Genomic DNA, 10,615 nt, shown 5'->3' with positions numbered 1-10,615 from the left:
TCAAGAGGGGGAGCCAGTGTTAACTGCAATTCACAAATTGTATCTTTAACAGGTGGTGGTCAAGGGTCCCCTCCTTCAACAAGAGGGTGTTATTATTCGACCATGTTGTAATCCAGAAACCAGACGGTTCGGTCAGACCCATATTGAATTAATAATCCCTGAACATATACCTGAGAAGGTTCAAGTTCAAGATGGAATCGCTAAGAGCGGTCAGGGCAAGCCTAAAAAGAGGGAGACTTTATCGTAAATCGGGTCATAAGGGATGCATACCTTCATGTCCCCATTTATCCACCTCATTAGGCGTACCTCAGAATTGCGGTACGGGATTGTCATAACCAAGGTAATGGCGGATATGATTGTGCTCCTGCGGAAGCAAGGTGTCACTATTATCACGTACTTGGACGATCTCCTCATACAAGCGAGATCAAGAGAGCAGTTGCTGAACAGCGTATCACTTTCTCTGGAAGTGTAACGGCAACACGGCTGGATTCTATATATTCCAAAGTCGCAGTTGGTTCCTACAGCTCATCTGCCTCTCCTAGGCACGATCCTAGACACAGACCAGAAAAGGGTTTATCTCCCGATAGAGAGAGCTCAGGAGCTCATGACACTGGTCAGGAATCTATTAAAACCAAAACAGGTGTCAGTGCATCACTGCACTCGAGTCCTGGGAAGGATGGTGGCATCATACGAGGCCATCCCCTTAGGCAGGTTCCATGCGAGGACCTTCCAATGGGACTTACTGGACAAGTGGTCCGGATCACCTCTTCAGATGCATCGGTTAATCACCCTATCCCCCCAGGGCCAGGGTGTCTCTCCTGTGGTGGCTGCAGAGTGCTCACCTTCTCGAGGGCCGCAGATTTGGCATTCAGGACAGGATCCTGGTGACCACGGATGCAAGCCTCCGAGGGTGGGGGGCAGTTACACAGGGAAGAAATTTCCAAGGTCTGTGGTCAAGTCAACAGACTTGCCTTCACATCAATATCCTGGAACTAAGGGCCATATACAACGCCCTAAGTCAAGCGGAGATCCTGCTTCGCAACCAACCGGTTCTGATCCAGTCAGACCGCAGGGGTTCATGTAAACCGCCAAGGCGGCACAAGGAGCACGGTGGCGAGGGTAGAAGCCACCAGAATTCTTCGCTGGGCGGAGAATCAAGTAAGCGCACTGTCAGCAGTGTTCATTCCGGGAGTGGACAACTGGGAAGCAGACTTCCTCAGCAGGCACGACCTCCATCCGGGAAAGTGGGGACTTCATCAGGAAGTCTTCACGCAGTTTGCAAATTGATGGGAACTGCCTCCGGTGGACTAGATGGCGTCCCACCTCAATAAAAAGCTAAAAAAGGTTTTAAGCCGGGTCAAGGGACCCTCAGGTGATAGCTGTGGTCGCACTAGTAACACCGTGGGTGTTCCAGTCGGTCTATGTATTCCCTCCTCTTCCTCTCATACCCAAGGGCTGAGAATTGTGATAAAAGGAGGAGTGAGAACAATATTCCTTGCTCCGAATGGGCCAAGAAGGACTCGGTACCCGGAGCTGCAAGAAATGCTCTCAGAGGACTCAGGGCTTCTGCCTCTCAGACAGGACATGTTGCAACAGGGGCCCTGTCTGTTCCAAGACTTACCGCGGCTGCATTTGACGGCATGGCGGTTGAACGCCGGATCATAGCGGAAAAGGGCATTCCGGATGCAGTTATTCCTACGCTGATAAAGGCTAGGAAAGACGTGACAGCAAGACTTTTTCACTGTATATAGCGAAAATAGGTTGCTTGGTGTGAGGCCGGGAAGGCCCTACAGAGGAATTCCAGCGGGGTCGATTCCTGCACTTCCTACAGTCAGGAGTGACTATGGGCCTAAAATTAGGATCCATAAAGGTCAAGATTTCGGCCCTATCCATTTTCTCTCAAAAAGAACTGGCCTCACTGCCTGAAGTTCAGACGTTGTTCCGGGGGTGCTGCATATTCAGCCTCCTTTTGTGCCACCGGTGGCACCTTGGGATCTTAACGTTGTGTTGGATTTCCTGAAATCCCACTGGTTTGAGCCACTTAAGACCGTGGAGCTAAAATATCTCACGTGGAAAGTGGTCATGCTATTGGCCTTAGCTTCGGCTAGGCGTGTGTCAGAATTGGCGGTTTTGTCATGTAAAAGCCCTTATCTGATCTTCCATATGGACAGGGCAGAATTGAGGACTCGTCCCCAATTTCTTCCTAGGGTGGTATCATCGTTTCATTTGAACCAGCCTATTGTGGTGCCTGCGGCTACTAGGGACTTGGAGGATTCCAAGTTGCTGGAAGTAGTCCGGGCTTTGAAAATTTATGTTTCCAGAACGGCGGGAGTCAGAAAGTCTGACTCGCTGTTTATTCTGTATGCAGCCAACAAGGTTGGTGCTCCTGCTTCGAAGCAGACTATTGCTTGCTGGATCTATAGCACGATTCAGCGGGTTCACTCTGCGGCTGGATTGCCGCATCCAAAATCGGTGAAAGCCCATTCCACAAGGAAGGTGGGCTCTTCTTGGGCGGCTGCCCGAGGGGTCTCGGCTTTACAGCTTTGCCGAGCTGCTACTTGGTCGGGGTCAAACAAGTTTGCTAAGTTCTACAAGTTTGATACCCTGGCTGAGGAGGACCTTGAGTTTGCTCATGCGGTGCTGCAGAGTCATCCGCACTCTCCCGCCCATTTAGGAGCTTTGGTATATTCCCCATGGTCCTTACGGAGTTCCCAGCATCCACTAGGACGTCAGAGAAAATAAGAATTTACTCACCGGTAATTCTATTTCTCGTAGTCCGTAGTGGATGCTGGGCGCCCGTCCCTAGTGCGGACTTTCTGCAATACGTGTACATAGTTATTGCTTAATAATGGGTAATGTTATGTTGGCATCCATTGTTGATGCCCTGTTGTTGTTCATACTGTTGACTGGACAATGGGGTGTAGAGTAGGATCTTGATCCGAGGCACCAACAGGCACAAAGCTTTGACTGTTCCCAGAATGCACAGCGCCGCCTCCTATATCACCCCGCCTCCAAGCACAGGAGCTCAGTTTGTCAGTTGGTGCTGCAGTAAGCAGGCACTTAACAGAGGGGCTGCTCCAAGCAGCCCTGAGAAAAGCTTTTTATGAGGTAAAAAGTGAAGACTTCAAGGGCAGCAGCGTTGGTAAATGTCTTGTGACATTCACTGCTGCAGCTCCAGCTCTCCCCAGCGGCGCTGTACACTCCCGAGCCCTGGTTGCCGGGTACCTACAGCGGAGTCTCCGGTTTTCTTCATGTTAGACACACACGGCTGGGGCTCTCCAGGATCGCGTGGCCGCGCTTCGGGAGGTGGTAAGTGGGTCCCGCTCGCGGGACCCGGTCTTTATCGCGATCCGGCGCGGTCAGTGGGAGGTGGGCCGCGCGCGCTGGCGGTGGACACTGTGGATACAGGCGATCCCACTAGATCACCAGGGCATGGGCGCAGGTCAGGTTTTCTCTTAAAACCGATTTTAATATCGCCCACAGTACCCGGTGGTTTTGCCAGCAAGGGGGATAAGGCTTAGACCTGAAGCCCCTCCCCCAGCCCCAGGGCGCCATTTCCAGCAAGTGTTCCCATCCTGGAGCTGCATCTCTATCTTTTCCTCACTCCCTGTCAGTGTCTGCGGCGCCATTACTCCTCAGCTCACTGTTCCTGGGACTGCTTGGGCAAAACCTCCTATGTAAAGCCGCCTGGTTGTCAGCGCTGTGCCTTTACATGACACTTAAGTATTCTACCTGCCTTTTTAGTCAGTGTTAGTAAGAAAGAGTGCCTTTAGTCAGGGGTTTATAGTACAATTACCCTGTGATATACATCCAGTTTCTTTAAGAGATGAGCGGGTTCGGTTCCTCGGAATCCGAACCCCCCCGAACTTCAGCCTTTTTACACGGGTCCGAGGCAGACTCGGATCTTCCCGCCTTGCTCGGTTAACCCGAGCGCGCCCGAACGTCATCATCCCGCTGTCGGATTCTCGCGAGGCTCGGATTCTATCGCGAGACTCGGATTCTGTATAAGGAGCCGCGCGTCGCCGCCATTTTCACACGTGCATTGAGATTGATAGGGAGAGGACGTGGCTGGCGTCCTCTCCGTTAGAATAGATAGAGACACTTGAGTTGATTTACTACTAACTTAGTAATTTTGGGGAGCATTAGGAGTACTCAGAGTGCAGAGTTTTGCTGATAGTTACTAGTGACCACCACCAGTTTTATTTATTATTTAATATAATCCGTTCTCTGCCTGAAAAAAAATGATACACAGTCACATACCATATCTGTGCTCAGCCTCAGTGTGCTGCATGATAATATCATCTATGTATATCTGACTGTGCTGAGTGCTCACTGCTCACACAGCTGAATTGTGGGGGAGACTGGGGTGCAGTTATAGCAGGAGTACAGGGCACACTTTTGCTGCCAGTGTGACTGACCAGTGACCACCAGTATATTGTCTGCCTGAAAAAGTTAAACACTCCTGTGGTGTTTTTTTTTTTTATTCTATAAACGCATTCTGCTGACAGTGTCCAGCAGGTCCGTCATTCATTATATTATATAAATATTTACCTGCAGTAGTGTTATATTTTTTTTGTTCATCTCTATCATCTTTATCATCTCTATATTAGCAGACGCAGTATGGTAGTCCACGGCTGTGGCTACCTCTGTGTCGTCAGTGCTCGTCCATAATTGTATACCTACCTGTGGTGGGGGTTTTTTTTCTATCTTCTTCATACTAGTAGTTTAGGAGTCTGCTGACAGTGTCCAGCAGGTCCGTCATTATATTATATATACCTGCAGTAGTGATATATATATTTTTTATATCATTATCATCTCTATACTAGCAGACGCAGTACGGTAGTCCACGGCTGTAGCTACCTCTGTGTCGTCAGTGCTCGTCCATAATTGTATACCTACCTGTGGTGTTTTTTTTTTCTATCTTCTTCATACTAGTAGTAGGAGTCTGCTGACAGTGTCCAGCAGGTCCGTCATTATATTATATATACCTGCAGTAGTGATATATATATATATTTTTTATATCATTATCATCTCTATACTAGCAGACGCAGTACGGTAGTCCACGGCTGTAGCTACCTCTGTGTCGTCAGTGCTCGTCCATAATTGTATACCTACCTGTGGTGGGGTTTTTTTTTCTATCTTCTTCATACTAGTAGTTTAGGAGTCTGCTGACAGTGTCCAGCAGGTCCGTCATTATATTATATATACCTGCAGTAGTGATATATATATATTTTTTATATCATTATCATCTCTATACTAGCAGACGCAGTACGGTAGTCCACGGCTGTAGCTACCTCTGTGTCGTCAGTGCTCGTCCATAATTGTATACCTACCTGTGGTGGGGTTTTTTTTTCTATCTTCTTCATAATAGTAGTAGGAGTCTGCCGACAGTGTCCAGCAGGTCCGTCATTATATTATATATACCTGCAGTAGTGATATATATATATTTTTTATATCATTATCATCTCTATACTAGCAGACACAGTACGGTAGTCCACGGCTGTAGCTACCTCTGTGTCGTCAGTCACTCGTCATCCATAAGTATACTAGTATCCATCCATCTCCATTGTTTACCTGAGGTGTCTTTTAGTTGTGCCTATTAAAATATGGAGAACAAAAATGTTGAGGTTCCAAAAATAGGGAAAGATCAAGATCCACTTCCACCTCGTGCTGAAGCTGCTGCCACTAGTCATGGCCGAGACGATGAAATTCCATCAACGTCGTCTGCCAAGGCCGATGCCCAATGTCATAGTACAGAGCATGTAAAATCCAAAACACAAAATATCAGTAAAAAAAGGACTCAAAAATCTAAAATAAAATCGTCGGAGGAGAAGCGTAAACTTGCCAATATGCCATTTACCACACGGAGTGGCAAGGAACGGCTGAGGCCCTGGCCTATGTTCGTGGCTAGTGGTTCAGCTTCACATGAGGATGGAAGCACTCAGCCTCTCGCTAGAGAAATGAAAAGACATAAGCTGGCAAAAGCACAGCAAAGAACTGTGCGTTCTTCGAAATCACAAATCCACAAGGAGAGTCCAATTGTGTCGGTTGCGATGCCTGACCTTCCCAACACTGGACGTGAAGAGCATGCGCCTTCCACCATTTGCATGCCCCCTGCAAGTGCTGGAAGGAGCACCCGCAGTCCAGTTCCTGATAGTCAGATTGAAGATGTCAGTGTTGAAGTACACCAGGATGAGGAGGATATGGGTGTTGCTGGCGCTGGGGAGGAAATTGACAAGGAGGATTCTGATGGTGAGGTGGTTTGTTTAAGTCAGGCACCCGGGGAGACACCTGTTGTCCGTGGGAGGAATATGGCCATTGACATGCCTGGTGAAAATACCAAAAAAATCAGCTCTTCGGTGTGGAAGTATTTCAACAGAAATGCGGACAACAGGTGTCAAGCCGTGTGTTGCCTTTGTCAAGCTGTAATAAGTAGGGGTAAGGACGTTAACCACCTCGGAACATCCTCCCTTATACGTCACCTGCAGCGCATTCATCATAAGTCAGTGACAAGTTCAAAAACTTTGGGCGACAGCGGAAGCAGTCCACTGACCAGTAAATCCCTTCCTCTTGTAACCAAGCTCACGCAAACCACCCTACCAACTCCCTCAGTGTCAATTTCCTCCTTCCCCAGGAATGCCAATAGTCCTGAAGGCCATGTCACTGGCAATTCTGACGAGTCCTCTCCTGCCTGGGATTCCTCCGATGCATCCTTGAGTGTAACGCCTACTGCTGCTGGCGCTGCTGTTGTTGCTGCTGGGAGTCGATGGTCATCCCAGAGGGGAAGTCGTAAGACCACTTTTACTACTTCCACCAAGCAATTGACTGTCCAACAGTCCTTTGCGAGGAAGATGAAATATCACAGCAGTCATCCTGCTGCAAAGCGGATAACTGAGGCCTTGGCATCCTGGGCGGTGAGAAACGTGGTTCCGGTATCCATCATTACTGCAAAGCCAACTATAGACTTGTTTGAGGTACTGTGTCCCCGGTACCAAATACCATCTAGGTTCCATTTCTCTAGGCAGGCGATACCGAAAATGTACACAGACCTCAGAAAAAGACTCACCAGTGTCCTAAAAAATGCAGTTGTACCCAATGTCCACTTAACCACGGACATGTGGACAAGTGGAGCAGGGTAGACTCAGGACTATATGACTGTGACAGACCACTGGGTAGATGTATTGACTCCCGCCGCAAGAACAGCAGCGGTGGCACCAGTAGCAGCATCTCGCAAACACCAACTCTTTCCTAGGCATGCTACGCTTTGTATCACCGCTTTCCAGAATATGCACACAGCTGAAAACCTCTTACGGCAACTGAGGAAGATCATCGCAGAATGGCTTACCCCAATTGGACTCTCCTGTGGATTTGTGGCATCGGACAATGCCAGCAATATTGTGTGTGCATTAAATCTGGGCAAATTCCAGCACGTCCCATGTTTTGCACATACCTTGAATTTGGTGGTGCAGAATTATTTAAAAAACGACAGGGGCGTGCAAGAGATGCTGTCGGTGGCCAGAAGAATTGCGGGACACTTTCGGCGTACAGGCACCACGTACAGAAGACTGGAGCAACACCAAAAACGCCTGAATCTGCCCTGCCATCATCTGAAGCAAGAAGTGGTAACGAGGTGGAATTCAACCCTCTATATGCTTCAGAGGTTGGAGGAGCAGCAAAAGGCCATTCAAGCCTATACAACTGACCACGATATAGGAGGTGGAATGCACCTGTCTCAAGCGCAGTGGAGAATGATTTTAACGTTGTGCAAGGTTCTGCAACCTTTTGAACTTGCCACACGTGAAGTCAGTTCAGACACTGCCAGCCTGAGTCAGGTCATTCCCCTCATCAGGCTTTTGCAGAAGAAGCTGGAGACATTGAAGGAGGAGCTAACACTGAGCGATTCCGCTAGGCATGTGGGACTTGTGGATGGAGCCCTTAATTCGCTTAACAAGGATTCACGGGTGGTCAATCTGTTGAAATCAGAGCACTACATTTTGGCCACCGTGCTCGATCCTAGATTTAAAACCTACCTTGGATCTCTCTTTCCGGCAGACACAAGTCTGCAGGGGTTCAAAGAACTGCTGGTGAGAAAATTGTCAAGTCAAGCGGAACGTGACCTGTCAACATCTCCTCCTTCACATTCTCCCGCAACTGGGGGTGCGAGGAAAAGGCTCAGAATTCCGAGCCCACCCGCTGGCGGTGATGCAGGGCAGTCTGGAGCGACTGCTGATGCTGACATCTGGTCCGGACTGAAGGACCTGCCAACGATTACGGACATGTCGTCTACTGTCACTGCATATGATTCTCTCACCATTGAAAGAATGGTGGAGGATTATATGAGTGACCGCATCCAAGTAGGCACGTCAGACAGTCCGTACGTATACTGGCAGGAAAAAGAGGCAATTTGGAGGCCCTTGCACAAACTGGCTTTATTCTACCTAAGTTGCCCTCCCACAAGTGTGTACTCCGAAAGAGTGTTTAGCGCCGCCGCTCACCTTGTCAGCAATCGGTGTACGAGGTTACTTCCAGAAAATGTGGAGAAGATGATGTTCATTAAAATGAATTATAATCAATTCCTCCGTGGAGACATTCACCAGCAGCAATTGCCTCCACAAAGTACACAGGGAGCTGTGATGGTGGATTCCAGTGGGGACGAATTGATAATCTGTGAAGAGGGGGATGTACACGGTGATGAATCGGAGGATGATGATGAGGTGGACATCTTGCCTCTGTAGAGCCAGTTTGTGCAAGGAGAGATTAATTGCTTCTTTTTTGGTGGGGGTCCAAACCAACCCGTCATTTCAGTCACAGTCGTGTGGCAGACCCTGTCACTGAAATGATGGGTTGGTTAAAGTGTGCATGTCCTGTTTATACAACATAAGGGTGGGTGGGAGGGCCCAAGGACAATTCCATCTTGCACCTCTTTTTTCTTTCATTTTTCTTTGCGTCATGTGCTGTTTGGGGAGTGTTTTTTGGAAGGGCCATTCTGCTTGACACTGCAGTGCCACTCCTAGATGGCAAAACAAAAGAGAAGAAAGACTCTTTGTTGGGGCACTCTTAATTACAAATTAGACACTAAAACTTAACTTTTAATGAACCTAGTAAAATATAGTGACTCTAATGTGTACATAAAACATAGATATCAATATTAGTGCATGTTCATCATGCTACTCTTATAAGAATATATACGTGGAATGCCTTGGTGAAAATAATTTATTGTTAATGCGTCGAACTGGGAAATACCTGTCTATAATGTAAAACAGGTTATATTTTTAATCCCAGCGGGATTAGTGACTCGGTTTAGCTTCTCCGTATTATAAATGCTCAAAGGATGGAAAGAATATCATCTAGCGAGTAAAAAATGTTGCCTATATAGGTCCTTAATCATCAACTGCTCTATGTTTGGGCAGTGATGTTACCAAAAGGCATTTGTTTTTATAATTGTTGTATAATTAGACTTTTTGCGACAGGCAAATAGCTGAAAATACGGGGTGATTGATTTAATATGAGTATGAATTTTTAAAGATAACAATGTAACATAGTCAGCAATATGTGTATATAGATAGCATATTACACAATCACAGAGTAAAATATTTAAATTCAAAGCAGATAGAAAAAAGAGAGATAGAATCAAAGGAGAAGGGGTGTCTTACTTCTGCTGTTCAGCTGGGTTGTTTACTGCACCTGGTGTTCACTGTTGGTCCCCCATACAATTACTGACCAGGCCTGCCACAGTTTAGCTTCCAAGATCGGACGAGATCAGGCGTATTCTGTGGAGTATGGCCGTAATCTGCTGAATGAGAGAGTATGACTACCAAAGTGCTTCTGCTGTCCAGATTAGTGGATGAGAGAGCATTGAAAATATACAGAATATAGTTTAATATGTGAGTAGAAAAGATGATGCTTTTTTGACTGGTATTGTCACTGAAGCTCCAATCTCTATATTATAAATACAGTTTGAAACCCATGCTGTTATGTTTCCAATGATGAATCAGCCAGTTAAAAACAGAAAACAATTTTTTAACAGTTAAATACTGTTAGAGCATGAAAAAAATTGGTTAGATACTTATAGGTAAAGCTATTTATGTAATCCTGTCAAGGCTTGTTCCCATCAGATCACAGATTCTTTATCGAACAGGTTTGTTATATGCTTCACAAATACATGTTTTAACTAGTAGAAATAGTATATATATTACAATTGAAAGATTATATCAGAGAAAATTCATAGTTCAAAGTCCATGATGAGGAAAAGCTATCATTATATAGTTAATGCATAACAGTTATGAGCAAATTATTTGTCAACCAAGTTTTACAGGTAGCATTAATAACTGATGAAATCAGTGTTTTTATCTTTGTTACCCAAGGAGATAATAGGTATTTCCTATTATTACAGATGTTTGAGCATTAAATACAGGAGATAATTGTACTAATACAAAAAAAGGTTTGGGAAAGATAACAGAGTAAATTAAATCATATGGCCCTAATGAATGAAAACTATAGTATTGGATGTGTCACTACAAAATGACTGTGATTTGGTGGTAAATTGATGTGTGTCTAGACCGTGCTGGAACAAGAATCTGAATTTAATCAGAATAAGACTATGTTTTATCTACTA

The 10,615-nt window shown here is 46.2% G+C and overlaps 1 pseudogene; it reads right to left on the bottom strand.

Moving 5' to 3' along the window:
* Nucleotides 1-9,672: 9,672 nt before the first annotated feature.
* LOC135052217 (5S ribosomal RNA) lies at nt 9,673-9,791 on the bottom strand (annotated as a pseudogene).
* Nucleotides 9,792-10,615: the final 824 nt, after the last annotated feature.

The sequence above is a fragment of the Pseudophryne corroboree genome, chromosome 2 (genome assembly GCF_028390025.1).
Source record: "Pseudophryne corroboree isolate aPseCor3 chromosome 2, aPseCor3.hap2, whole genome shotgun sequence".
NCBI classification, from domain to species: Eukaryota; Metazoa; Chordata; class Amphibia; order Anura; family Myobatrachidae; genus Pseudophryne; species Pseudophryne corroboree.
Note: the sequence above shows the minus strand (reverse complement) of the source record. Positions and strands in the feature narration are given on the sequence as shown.